We start from the raw sequence: 12,482 nt of genomic DNA on the forward strand, positions 1-12,482 counted from the left end.
GCCCATAGAGGTCAGAAGAAGGCACTGGACTCCCTGGAACCGGAGCTACAAATGGTTGTGAGCTGGGAACTGAACCCGGGTCCCCTGCAAAAGCAACAAGTGCTCTCAACTGAAGAGCCATCTCTGCAGCCCCGGTGTCGGCCTTTTATCTGAGACTTTGCCAGATGTTATGCGACCTTTGTGTCTGCTCAGTTGATTCCTACAACCACCCCCACCCCCGCTACTACCACCAAGCTGTTCCTAGTTGAAGATCCCCAGGAGCAACTAGCTGCCAAAGTGCTGCTCCACAGGAGTCCTCCTGCCAGGAATGTGCTTCTTCAAAAGGAGAGAGAAGCAAAGACTCCGAGACAAAGCTGCCACTGAGAACCTGTTAGGGACACCAAGACAGAATGTGGTCCCCGTTTTTACGTAAACAACATTGGAAAGTTACGTTAGTTTTGCAGATAAGCCTGTCCCTGTTAGTTCTGGGACCTTGCTTCTTCTCTCTCTTGCTTTCCTTGGGCCCTCTCACAACCTCAGTCTGGCACACCATCTGTGCTTGGCGAGTTTTATGTCAGCTTGCCACAAGCTACAGGTCACCTGAGAGGAGGGAACTTCAATTGAGAAAATGCCTCAGGAAGACCCTGCCATAGGCAAGCCTATAGAGCATTTGCTTAATTAGTGATTGATGGGGGAGGGCTCAGCCCTCTGTGGGTGGTGCCACCCCTGGGCTGGTGGTCCTGGGTTCTTTAGAAAGCAGGCTGAGCAAGCCAGTAAGCAGCACCCTCCACGGTCTCTGCATCAGCCCCTGCCTCCAGGATCCTGCCCTGTTTGTCCTGTCCTGACTTCCTTCAGTGATGCTAAGGCATAAGCCAAATAAACCCTTTCCTCCCCAACTTGGCTTTGGTCACGGTGTTTCACCATAGCAATAGTAACTCTAACTAGAACAGGCTTCTAAGCACTGGGAACCCGTGTACCACTGACTTCTACACATCCTCGCTGGCTTTGCTTATAACAGATCTGACATTAAGTTGCTAGCTCTCCTTTCTTCTGCATGTTTGGAAGTAATCCATCTGCCCACCACTGTTGGGAAAAATAAGATGAATTGTGATTGCTTGTCAAATATGAGGGCAACCCTATCTTTTACAAAGAAAAAAAATGGTGTTTGCTTCAACTTGCAAGGTGGAGCCGATAGCATGGGGTTTCTGATAAGACTATACACACAGGGATAGATATAAACAGCAGCTGCAAGACCAGTTCGCACTCTTCTCTGTGGATAATGGACCAGCTGTTCCCTGGGGGAAGGTGGTATGTCTTCTGAAGCGATTGGTGCCAACATACTCCAAAGTGGGTTGAAAGGAAACACCGTCACTAGCTTTCATCAAGCGAGTCTGCAGAGAAGGTTGGCAATTAACACAGAAGGGACACGGTGAAAGGGCACATGCCCTGCTGCCCCAAATGGCTGAATGACCTTGGGTAAATTAGCTAAAAGTTTCCCAGATTCTGTCTCACGCTTTCATATGAGGGTGATGGTACCCAACCTCAATTTATGTTAAGAGACTCGAGTAAGTGGCAAAGATTTTTATGGTGGGCTCTCTGTGGGTACATAACCTTCTCCATCTAATTAATTTGCTTAAAATTCACACTATAAACAGCTCAAACCCAAACCGTGAACAAAAGGTTTTCTACTGATGCTGTGCTTAGTGGATTTCTAAAGGCATCAGGAACGTCTCTGTGGTACCCGTCAGAGAGTGAGAGACATGGAGCTTCGGACTTACATCCCACTTACCAGCCATGTTTTTGGCTGAGTTGTGTAACCCCCCCACATGCCTTTGCTGTTCATCTGTTCTGCGTTCACATTAGGAGATAGTGCATGGCTTAGGACATAAACGCACAGTGCCTGCCCCACAGCAAGCACCTAGTGAATGTTAATTGTTGTTATCTTTGCTGTTGCAGTTGTAGGTGAAGTGACATCAGCCCGCCTTCCTACACGAAGGATGTCTGGTAGAATGATTCGAGAATGGTTCATCGTCATGACCATGCCTCACTCACTTGTCTAGTTTCATTCTGTTCCGTGATAAAAAAAACACTCTGATCAAAAGGAACTTAAGGGTAGAAAAGGTTTATTTCAACTCATAGATTACTTTCCGTCATGAGAGAAGGCAGGGCAGGAACTCAAAGCAGAAACCATGGAGGAATGCTGTTTACTGGGTTACAGGTTCGTCCTTAGCTTTCTTATAGAACCTAGGACCACCTGCCCAGGGAATGGCGTCACCCACAGTGGGCTGGGCCTTCCCGCATCAACTTAACCATCAAGACAATACCCCATAGACACCGGCACCGGCCAATCTATCTGTGAAATCCCTAAACTGAGACTCCCTTCTGAAGGAACTCTGGGCAGTGTTAAGTCGACAGTTAAAGCTAGCTAGGACACTAGCATAGACCAGAAACTAAAGTCTAATCCTAGGATTCAGTTAACAGGACACAACTCAGGTCCATGTCCTGAAACTAAATCGCATTTAGCATTAGAGGTTAATGCCTCCTGCTTATTTCCACAGTGGCATAAAAAGTCTGATGTGACTTGCCTGGTTGGTGGCAGAGTAGCCTGAGTTTGGTGGGTCCCATTCAATCAGGAGAGACACCCTTGGAAGTGAGGCACTCATGACCCTCTTCTCCCTTGTCTCTGACTCCTGGGAACACCAGGAGAGGTTACTCCTGTCCTTCAGACTCCCCAGTCATGTGGGAGGGGGCAGGGGGTGTCTCTTCTCTCCCTCTTCTCTGCCAGGAAAGTCAGGCTACCTGTAAACCCTACCCACCTGCCACATCTTCCAGCTCAAACTTCTGAAAACTACAGCGGAAACTGCATGACGACGACGACGCCTTGAGCAGGTTAAAACCAGAGTCGGGTGCACAGAGCTCATCCCCGCACCTCTCCACAGTTGATGTGGCCGAACATCGCACTCCGGGCAAGAAGGAGCAAGCCAACAAATGCTCGACACCTTTTATTTATTTATTTATTTATTTATTTATTTATTTTTTGGTTTTTCGAGACAGGGTTTCTCTGTGTAGCTTTGCACCTTTCCTGGAACTCACTTGGTAGTCCAGGCTGGCCTCGAACTCACAGAGATCCGCCTGGCTCTGCCTCCCGAGTGCTGGGATTAAAGGCGTGCGCCACCACTGCCCGGCTCGACACCTTTTAAAAACCCGATTTCCATGGAGGATTTTAGCACGTGTACATCTCTGCTCTATAACTATTCCCACCAGGGCCAATTTCAAGATGCCGATATATTAACTGTCTTGCCCAATTCCTGCAATTTTAACAACTGGCTCACAAGGCTCTTGTGAGCAGGCACTTCTGCCTTAAGGCTCACACCATGCTTGCACCCGCTCCTTTGACCCTACCCTACCCTACTCTCCTCGCCCAAGTTCAGTGGAGCCTGATTTGTCGAATGGACACCCAAAATGTTGAAGCTGGTGAAGTGTTCAAGCCTTGGCTTTCTCTCTCAACTTTAACAACTTTCAGCCGCAAGAACTGTGATTCTTAACCTTGCTTCAACCCAGGATGCTAGGAAACTTTTCCAGAAGAAACGACAGACAAAGTAATGGGTACCAGACAAGACCCTGTCTCACCCAGAGACCAAAAAAGTGTCTGTAACTAAACCTGGGTGCAAAAAAGTCCTTGCTCTCTCAAAGGCCCATGTTTTCGGATAAACCTGAAGCACAGCAGGGGAGGATGTAAGAAATGACAGGAACCATTTCCCAGTCTTCCAGAGGTGCTCAGAACGTCTTTGAGCCCATTCGACCATCACCTCTGTGTGCTGTCTCCCTTCCCTGATGTTTAAATGCAATTTTGATGTCTGCCAAGTTAAATTACCTGTTTGGCCAATTTATGCCAAGTAAAAATGATGCAATTATCCTTAATAAGTATAACTATCAGCCTATTTTTCCTCTTGATGGGTAGAAAGCTTTATGCCTTTTAATAGCATGCCTTTAAGCGCACCATTGGGCTTTTCAGACAGCCAGAATCCAGCTCTCCATGGTGCCAGACAGCACCAGAGCCTCTTCATTTCCCTGAACAGCTCTAGCTTGAAAGAAAAGCACACACATCAGACGATGCTCTCTCACAAAAACTGACAAAGCAAGGAAATCCTACCCGAGTTTTGAAAAAAGGAAGCCAGTGTCCTAGTAAACCATTTCCTCTACCCATCTAGCTTAAAAGCAATAAAAACATCGTTCTTATCTAAGTGGCTTTGGAATGGGCCTTCTTCACCCTCTGTTCCTTATAGTCTTCCTTCCTTGTGGTAGTTGAGTTTCCTCTGATGGCAGCCTGTTCTTAGCCTGATATGCCATTCATTCCACAAGTCCAGTGTCTCCTTCCTGGGTCTTTGCTGCTGGGGTCCCTCCACTGAGGTGCCTTACTTTCAGCTAAGTGGTGGCCTGGGAGTAGAGTGGGATGGGGCTTCAGCTTTTGCTTCCTATGCTTCATTATCCATGTGGCATCAAAAATGATAGATAGATAGATAGATAGATAGATAGATAGATAGATAGATAGACAGACAGATGATGGAGAGATGGATGGATGATAGACAGATAGATACATACATATGTACATAGATACAAAATGACAGACAGACAGATAGATAGATAGATAGATAGATAGATAGATAGATAGATAGATAGATAGTAGACAGAGAGATTAAACCTGGGTCAGTTAGAAGACACTGGAATCAAACGTTTGTTGCAAAGGTGGAGTGGCTGTATTCCGTGAACTCTGGCCATAAGTTCTGAAAGTCAAGCGGAGTGCGATAGAGCCCTGTGATTGCAGCAACTATGGAGCAAATAGGACCCAAATTCAAGGCCTCTGGGCAACTTTGGGGAAAAGTGTCTCAAGAGTTTAGAGGAAGACTTTGCTTTTTGATTTTTGTTTTTGAATAAGGAGAAGCGAGCAAGGCTAAAAGGTAGAAGGAACAATGTGTAATTAGAAAGGTCACAGCCTATTCTTGGAGGGACAATGAGGACTCTCATATGCTGGCTAAGGATGGGTACAGGTCAGAGTTCAGAAGACAGTTTAGTGAACTAGGGTTGTGTTCTGATAGAGAACACTGGTGAGAGGCCAAGGATGAAAATTTGCAGGGACTTTCTGGCCTAGTTTAGGAAAACGAACGGATGTCCATGGGTCGTCACTAAGTCACACGGATAAGAAAGGGGCCTTACAGTAATCCCTCTTTGTTTTCCAGAACACAGAAGGGTAGGGAAGACTTCTGATCCTGTCTTCCAGTAGTTCCAGGTTTGTGTTGGTGATGCACAAGCACAGCTCTCATCTCAAAGAGCATGAGTGAGGGTGTAGTTGGAGGGTGTAGTTGGTTGGTTTTTACTCTTTGACTCTTTTGGGGGTCCTGCCACCCAGCTCTCAAATAAATACATGGAGGCTTTTTCTTACTTATAAATGCCTGGCCTTAGCTTGTCTTGTTTCTAACCAGCTTTTCTTAACTTAAATTATTCCATCTACCTTTTGCCTCTGGGCTTTTATCTTTCTCTAGTCTATGTACCTTTCTTTACTTCTTACTCCCTGGCTGGCTGTGTGGCTGGGTGGCTGGCCCCTGGAGTCTTCCTCTCCTCTTTTTCTCATTCCTTGATCCTCTCCTCTAAGATTTCTCCTTCTATTTGTTCTCTCTGCCTGTCAGCCCCACTTATCTTTTCTCTGCCCAGCTATTGGCCGTTCAGCTCTTTATTAGACCACCAGGTGTTTTAGACAGGCAAAGTAACACAGCTTCACAGAGTTAAACAAATGCAACATAAAAGAATGCAATACATCTACGCACCATTAAAAAATTTGTTCTACAGCATAAACAAATGTAACACATCTTGTTATGTAAAATATTCCATAACAAGAAGGTTTACTTGGAGTCAAATGCAACACAGATTTAGGTAACTCCCAATTCCATGTTCCAATATAGAAGTAGCCTCATGAAATTTTGCAGTACCAGAACGAAGAAAGCCATCATCAAGGCACTTTTCAAATACATTGGTGGAAATATTAAGTGGGTAGTTATAGTGTAGAGGAGATTCTCAGCTGTGGCCTCAGATGACACTCTTAGCCTTTTGGTTGGTAGAAACTGTGGTCCTGTTAATATGTTCCAAAAGGTTTTCATCTGTTAGTCATATGATGTTAGGTCCAATGTAAAGGTGGTAAAGAGTGTCTATTTAGGGACTAAAGAAAGCCCAAGATAAATTATAATTGAGTCTGGACCTGCAACATTCCAACGTCTCCACATCACTCAAACTCCAATCAGTTAATCAGCCTTGCTTATCTCTGAGACCTGTGACAGAGTTCCTCCTGTTGGCCGAGAGTCACATTCTGTGCATGTAGGAGTCACACATTAGCAGAAGGCCTATTGTACTAGGAAGGCTCATTCCTAGAATGTGAAGTAGATAAGGCTGAACAGTAGGCAGACAGCAGTCTTCAGTAGAGAGGAATAGTTAGTAAAGCCATAAAGACAAACACTCCTGGGTCATAGCACTAAACTCTACTAGACATTGTGATCAAGATCTGATGCTTTAATTCTCTGTCTTTGACATAACATGTGACGTATGTTGAGAGTTTTTAATATTAAAAATTAAAATAATCAAGAACACTGTCTGCCTTCATAGAGTAAAGGTAACATACAAAGGAAACAGACATTTTAAATAAACAAAATTTACACATTAAAAAACTTATATTGACTTATATTTCCCCCCATATTTGCAGTGATCTGTATGGATGATCTTTTATTTGTGGTATATTTAAATAAATCTATTATCTTTTAATTTTAGTGGGTTTTTTTTTTCCTTGTTGGTTTGATTCCATCACCATAACCTCATGTGGAATAGCTGACTCTAATTCTCGGAACAATTGACCCTCAGTATCTAAATTGGCATACCTCTTATCTGTGGGTGCTGACTCGATCAGTTGTATTGTTGGTATTACACCAGATTTTAGTTTGGAAAGGAGCCACAACCCTCAAGGCTTGGGTCCCAGAACCCTAGCCAGGGATGGTGAGGGAAAGAAGAAAGGACAGACACTGACAACGAAGCTGAGATCAGATGGGGTTCTCCAACTGCCATAACCCAACCGTTCGTATGTTTATTATGTACAGCGCAGGGGGAGGGGTTGACTAGTCTTGATAGGAGATCTCCGTAGACGAGCAGTCTCAGGCAGGAAACATCTGGGAGGAGGAAGCCATAGTTGCTGGTCTTTGCACACACTCATCAGTCCTTGATGCTCACTGACACCTCTTGAGCCCGGTCCACATGTGTAAGGGCTTTGCCATGGGCCAACCTGTCTCAGAGTCCTCAATAGGCAAAACTCATGTCAAAGCCTTTATTCACTCAGGATTTCATTCACTCGGGGCTTCCTCCCCTCCCTACAGAAAGGTAAGTGAAAAGTCAGACTAGAGAAAAAAAAAATTAATTCCTTTAAACTCTCTTTTAGTAGGATTGCCTTTTTACATACCAAATCTCAATAACAGCAATTAAAACAAGGTTAGGCCAATTAGAAATCAGAATTTTATGAGTCTTTAAGCATAATCAAATCTTACTTCTTACTTTAATGGTTATAAATGAAAATCAATTCTAGGAGTCACTGTAATATTGTCCTTTTCCTTCCTATTAGCAAGATACAGATATTGTTTAATTAATTATTTAATCACAGATAATTGTACTATGGAACACCTTAAATACTAACTTAATAAATGTTAGTGCTTGGGACTTGTAATAGCTATTCTTGGTTGTCACCTTGACTATATCTGGAATGAACTAAAAATTCAGAAATGGAGATTATGGCTAGAAGACATAGACCTTTAATTCAGATCTTGAGGTGGGAAGACATACCTTTAATATGGGCCATGCCTTCTGCTGGAGGCCTATATAAGGACATAGAAGAAGGAAACTCTCTCTTTGCCTGCTTGCTCTTGCCTTTCTAGCATATCTATTCCTTCACTGGCACTGGAGCCTACTTCTTAGGGATTCAAGTATATACAGAAGACAAGCTGAGACATTCAGCCTTGTGGGACTGAGCAACTACTAGGTTCTTAGACTTTCCATTCACAGCTAGCCATTGTTGTATCAGCTGGCCTGCAGCCTGTAAGTCATTCCAATAAATTCTCATATATATGTATGTGCGTGTGTGTATGTGCAGATATATGTACATAGATATACATAGTTAGATATAGGATTCACTCCATAAGTTCAGTGAAGCTAGAGAACCCTACTAACACAGGACTGATGAGATGGGTCAGTGTGAAAAGACACTGCCACCAAGCCTAATGACCTGAGTTCAAGCTCCAAGACCCACAAGACAGAAGGAGAGAGCTGACAGTAGAGGCAATAGTTGTTAAAAAAAAAAAACAACTTAAAAATCCTTAAATTGCTTATAATTATATACACATACACATATATACAAAACATATCTAAAAGCACAGAGACACATAATCCTCTTAATCCTCAGGATGAAGAGCTGAGAATCTCAGAGGCGGGCAATTATCCAATAGGAAAACTGCACCTGGAGCAGGAGCAATCATCTCTTAAAATTAATTTCTCCCTCAAGCCATTGGGACTGCGCTGTAGACCCAGAATAAAGACAAGGATCAAGGAGATGACACCTTGATCAGAACTGTGTCATTATGTATATACTGTCTTTTCAAAATATCCCTTCAATTAAAATTTCAAAAACACATGTTACTTCCTGCAAAGAAAGACCTAGGACCATCAGCCACCTCTCCTTTGCCATCGTTCTGTCCCTTTAACTGGCGCTGGGACATGAGGACAAACTCAGCATGGTGGGGCCTCTGGAACTGAGACTTTTTCCCTTCAAAGTTTAGGTTTACTCTGAGTCAAAAGGAAGCTGTAGTTTACGTGAGCCCTCACTTGCCAGTCAATTTTGTACCAAGTAAATGGCACTCTAAACATAGGCACTTATAGACAGTGCCTAGAGACACAATCACACATAAAAATAGACTTTTAAAGGCCAGCATTTTGAATGTTGTTGTTTGTTAGGATTCTATTTCCTATAATCCTCGCTGTGAAGGGAAACAGCATGAAGATCTTTAGCAAACACGCATATCCATTATTTTACATGTAGCCTAGCCTTAATAAACAACTTGCAACATTTCTACAGTAAGCATATTTTGAAAAAGACAACATATGATTTTATATTACCTATGACTATTATATAAATTAAATACAATTTAAAATAATTTTTTAAATCTACAACCTGTTCTGGAAGGAAATCCTTACCAAAATCTATGAATAAAACACTAAATTATAGCTTAAATGAAATCTTTATCTTACGACTCTAATGAATGTTATATGATATAAATAAGTAACATTTTAAGGTTTTAAGAAACACTTAATAGAATCCAGATAACACTTTACTATTTGTTTTGTTTTTCAAGACAGGGTTTCTCTGTGCAGCTCTGGCCGTGCTGGAACTTGCTCTGTAGACCAGGCTGACCTTGAACTCACAGAGATCTGCCTACTTCTACCTCTCGCGTGCTGGGATTAAAGGCATGTGCCACCACTGCCTGGCCCTTCTTTTAGTCTTTTGAAGCTAAGTGATATTGCATATGCTTGCTGTGTGTCTACAAGAAGAGGAAAGAAATAAAATAAGAGATTCTTAGATCAGGCGTCCTGTGCTGGTCCAGTGTCAGTCTGGGGTGCAGTTTCCTCCCTAGGTCTGGCAATGCTGGCCTATACCATACAGTAATTTACCCAGAATTTGGTCACTACCAATTGATTCACCTGGCTGCTTTCCCCTCTGGGCATCCCCAGAAGCCTTTGGGTCAGAAGTGCTCTGTCCAGTGCAAAGTGTAAAGACAAAGATACACTTATTAGCTGGTTTTTAACCTTTCACAAAGCAAGAATATATGGTTTAAAATCATCTATTCAGACCTAAGAAGTCCCATCATAAGGGAGGAATATGACAGGGTTCTTCTGTCTAAGCCTCAGGGTCCTGAAGTCAAGGAGACAGGAAAGAAGGAAACAAAGAATGTTAAGACTTTAGAGGAAGAAAAGGTACAGAAGCAGTCTGTTGTCCCTGTGTCTGCTCTGGGGAAGGCATTCTCCACTGTATCTCAGGGCTCTCTTGGAGACAAGAGACTGATGTGGGACATCTAAGGGATCATTGCTTATAATGTCCCCACAATGCCACACATACTGCCATCTGACCAGAAACAGAGGACGGATAAACCTATACAAAACAAACAAAAAGCGGAAGTAAAGGAAGCCAGGATAACATGCAAACTGGTAGGGTAGCGCTGCCTTCCAACAGATGGGGAAATTCACCAACCATGCTTCAAGATGGATCTCCTCTGCAAGGCTGAAACAGAAACCAAAACATCTCTAAAGGTCTAAAAGCAAACAAAACTAAAGACAATCAATCAAACCAAAATGTTTCAAAAACAATCAAAATAGATAATTTAAAGCAAACGCTGGGGAAGTAATCAATCAACCAATTAAAGGATCCAGACAAATGTTAGGTTTAGGTGGGGGAAGGGTGTTAGAGAGGACACCGAGATGGATTACTTGAGAATAAGAAGTTTATTAGAAGAGTTATTAATAGCATTAATACACAGACAAAGGTGTGGAATATTCCCTAATAAACAAGCTGACTGGCCAATAGCTGAACAGGATAAGGTTAGACAGGAGAGCCAAACTGAGAATGCTGGGAGGAAGAAGGGTGAAGTGAGGAGTTGTGAGCAGACAGAGAGAGAAGCAAGATGGGCATGCCATACTGAGAAATGTTACCAAACCACGTGGCAAAGCATAGATAAGAAAATGTAAGAATTGGCTAGTAACAAGCCTGAGCTATTGACCGAGCATTTGTAATTAATATTAAGACTCTGAGTGGTTATTCGAGAGTGGCTGTCAGCAATGGAAAACTCCGCCTACACCAAGGGGCAACAGCATGTCCCAAACTCCAAGAATTCAAGTCCCAGCACCAGAGACAGACATCATGGTGGGATCTGTGAGGAGAATCAGAGCCCACATGGCACAGGAGGTAGTCTCTTTTTAGACCTCTTGAGGATGGAGGGAGTTCACAGCAAGATCTCACAGCTAGGCTCACTGATTCCCAGGCAAGGAGGTAGGGAAGAGAATGGGGAGCAGGATGTGGTTCTCCCAGGCTACCAACAACCCTGTTCCTCAGGGTTCACAGTGTCTCATTAGGGTGCCTGTCAGCAACTGTGAAAGGGGTGAGTGTATTAGTTACTTGTCTACTGCTGTGATGAAACACCATGAGGAAGGCAGCTTAGAGAAAAGTTTGAGGGTGGTGGTGGCACATGCCTTTAATCCCAGCACGCGGGAGGCAGAGGCAGGTGGATCTCTGTGAGTTCGAGGCCAGCCTGGGCTACCAAGTGAGTTCCAGGAAAGGCGCAAAGCTACACTGAGAAACCCTGTCTCGAAAAACCAAAAAAAAAAGAAAAGAAAAGAAAAGTTTGAGCTTTTGGTTCTAGAGAGATAAGAGTCCATGATGGCAGAGCAGCGGCATGGGGACATGTGGCAGGAGCAGAAAGCTGAGAGTTCACATCCTGAACCACTCATGAAGCAGACAGAGCAAATTCCAAATGGCCCAGTTTTTTAGCTCTGAAAGCCCACCTCCAGTGACATACTTCCTCCAACAAGGCCACACCTCCTAAGCTTCCTAAACAGAACTACCAACTGGAGACCTGGCATTTGTGAACCTGGATTCTAACATTACATTCTTACAACAAGCAAGATCCTAAAAACCTCAGTCCATAATAAAGTAATGGACCATTGACCAAATCCAGGGAGGTCCAATTGAGTTCCAAAAATAATTCACCAAAATCCACCTGAGGAAATAACACCCAAGTGACTTGGGCTCAATGGGGTCCATTTGGGTATCTCTCTTCCATCCAGGTGACTTCTCTGATGAAAAGTAGATGTTAGCCAGGTGGTGGTGGCGGCCGGCGGCGCACGCCTTTAATCCCAGCACTCGGGAGGCAGAACCAGTTAGATCTCTGAGTTCAAGGCCAGCCTGGTCGGCAGAACAAGTCCTAGGACAGCCAGGGCTACGCAGGGAACTCCTGTTTAAAAAAAAAAAGGTTGCCGGGCGGTGGTGGCGCACACCTTTAATCCCAGCACTCGGGAGGCAGAGCCAGGCGGATCTCTGTGAGTTCGAGGCCAGCCTGGGCTACCAAGTGAGTTCCAGGAAAGGCGCAAAGCTACACTGAGAAACCCTGTCTCGAAAAACCAAAAAAAAACAAAAAAGAAAAAAAAAAGAAAAACCAAAAAAAAAAGGTTTCTCAGAGCATCACATTGTGGCATCATAACTGCCAACACAAAAACACAGCTCTTATTATTGCACTTGGGGTTACAACATGTGCTCTAAGCCAGATATGGCCGCTTGTCCTCAATAAGCTAATTAAAAGAGCCAAATCAAAGGTGGAAAGCAGAAAAGGGAGATTTATTCAATGTGGCCACATTGGGAAGATGGACTTGCATTGCAA

General features: G+C 43.7%; 1 long non-coding RNA gene across 1 annotated transcript; it reads right to left on the minus strand.

The window, feature by feature from the left end:
- Positions 1–7,058: 7,058 nt before the first annotated feature.
- On the minus strand, positions 7,059–12,066 carry LOC128101321 (uncharacterized). Its single transcript, XR_008215052.1, has 2 exons — positions 9,907–12,066; positions 7,059–7,382 (listed from the first exon to the last, which is right to left on the minus strand). It is a non-coding gene; the product is annotated as an uncharacterized LOC128101321 (long non-coding RNA).
- Positions 12,067–12,482: the final 416 nt, after the last annotated feature.

The sequence above is a fragment of the Peromyscus californicus genome, unplaced genomic scaffold (assembly GCF_007827085.1).
Source record: "Peromyscus californicus insignis strain IS unplaced genomic scaffold, ASM782708v3 Scaffold_7__1_contigs__length_154581171, whole genome shotgun sequence".
In the NCBI taxonomy this organism is placed as follows: Eukaryota; Metazoa; Chordata; class Mammalia; order Rodentia; family Cricetidae; genus Peromyscus; species Peromyscus californicus.